The 2,006-nt window shown below is 44.6% G+C and overlaps 1 long non-coding RNA gene across 1 annotated transcript; it reads right to left on the bottom strand.

Annotated features, from left to right (window-relative positions):
* Nucleotides 1-685: 685 nt before the first annotated feature.
* LOC119481183 lies at nucleotides 686-1,153 on the bottom strand. The gene is made up of 2 exons (XR_005205124.1): nucleotides 910-1,153; nucleotides 686-804 (listed from the first exon to the last, which is right to left on the bottom strand). It is a non-coding gene; the product is annotated as an uncharacterized LOC119481183 (long non-coding RNA).
* Between the last annotated feature and the right edge of the window lie 853 nt (nucleotides 1,154-2,006).

Below are 2,006 nucleotides of genomic sequence, written 5' to 3'. Positions count from 1 at the left end.
GATTAGACCAGCAACCCCCGTGTTCTGCAAGGTAAAATACCAGTTTTTTTCAATGCAGTCTGGTGGCTTTGGCGAGAGCATAGATGGACACAACAGCTTCAGCAAGGTAAAGAGGCAAAATATTCTAAATATAGGGTAGACTTAAAGGGATATACATTGTTTTAGGTGAGCCTTTCTTTTAAGTGTCTAAAATATGTTTTGCTGCTGGCCCCGTCCACAGCACTGTATTGCTTTGCTTCAGTGCCGGTGTTCCTATTCTCGATGCTAAGGGCGTGCCGACCGTTATCTACTGTAGGTAATACACTGACTATGGAGAAGTACCTCATACAACCCCACTGAGAAACACCCAGACTATCCCTTTAAGAAGCTAAGCAGAGTTGAACCGGATCACAGCCTGGAGGGGAGACTGCAGAACAATATCTGTAGTATGATAAACTGGGATCACTCTTTTATTCCCCCACCTCTATGGCCTAAAGGCCATCTTTTAAATATTTTATAATGGATTTTTTTTATCATTGGAGGAGTGTTATGTTGAATTTTACCGACATCTTCCTAACCTAACGGTAGTGTCTCTAACTAAACTTTAAAACAAAGTCTTAACTCTCAAACAGCCCTTTAAAAATTGAAGTGTTATGTTCTGGTTTAGCAACAAAAGCTTGGACTCAAATGCAGCACACAACGAGAGTTTTAAAGTATGAACAAAAGAGTATTTATTTAAACTACAGGGTTCCAGGTTGAGGAAGAGCCGAGTGCAGGAGTGAGCAGGCAGGTTTGGAAGCAGCCACAGCTGGCAGGAAAACAGACCTGAGCACAGAGCAACAAAAACAAGGTTTAGTCCAAACAATCAAAAACATAAGAGCAACCGCAAAGACAAGAGCAAAAATCCAGGGAGCCTGATATAGTATGTACCACTGTGGGTGACGAAATGATCTGGCGATGAGTTGCAGGAAGACCGGGGTAGATATACTGCTGGTGATTGGAATGATTGATTGCAGCTGCTCCTGCTGTGCCTGCCCAGGAGGAGGGGGAGGAGAAAGACCACACCTCCCGACACACTGACAAACTAGACAAACCAGGGAAAAACACACCAGATACAAAAGGGCAGGGAAACAGAGGAAACAAAAGGAAACACTAACCTACAGGCAGTGCTATCATGACATGAAGACTCTCAAGAACACACATCCACTTCCTCCACGTGTCTCAGCTACAGATTATGAACTGCCGCTGTGTGTCTGCAGGCTGGAGGAAGAATATTAACAACGAACCTGACTCTTCCTGCATGGTGCGAACAGCAGAGCATGACTCATCCGAAGGGAGCTCATGGTGGCGAGTGGGCTGCGAACAGTTTGGAGCAAAACATCTCCACTTATTTGGGGTGAAAACACACACACGTGCAGCCGTCACACACACACTGTTCCTGTTCCCTCAGATTAATCCTCCGTGTATCCTGGTGGGCCAAGACAACACTTTTCAAAACCACCACGTCCCCGACCCATGATCCTCTTTGATTGTTGCCAATCCAGGGTCTTAACCCAAACACAGCTGTATTTCATTCCTATTCCCCAACCGTCAACTCTGCTCCGCTCTTCTCTCATTTACCATTCCGGTCTGGAGGCCTGTACTACGAAGCAGGATTTGTGGTTAGCGAGGTAACTTCAGGGTTAACCCTTCAGGGTTGTCCGTACTACGGAGCTGGATCACTTTTACCGGGGTAGATCGCCATGGTAACTGATGCTGATCACCTGACCTGCTCCGGAGCAAGTTAGAGATCAACTCGTATAAAAGCACCTCCTACCGACCAATCAGAGCTCAGTGCGCGGATCGTATGATAATATTACACACATTTGAAGAAGTTACAGTCATAATCCAGACTAAAACAACACAGTTTAAACTGACAGATGAAGAAATTACAGTCATAATCCAGACTAAAACAACACAGTTTAAATTGACAGATGAAGAAATTACAGTCATAATCCAAACTAAAACAACACAGTTTAAATTGACAG

This window comes from Sebastes umbrosus, chromosome 22 (assembly GCF_015220745.1).
Source record: "Sebastes umbrosus isolate fSebUmb1 chromosome 22, fSebUmb1.pri, whole genome shotgun sequence".
Classification (NCBI taxonomy): Eukaryota; Metazoa; Chordata; class Actinopteri; order Perciformes; family Sebastidae; genus Sebastes; species Sebastes umbrosus.
The sequence above is the reverse complement of the archived record's forward strand: the minus strand, read 5'-3'. Positions and strand labels throughout refer to the sequence as shown.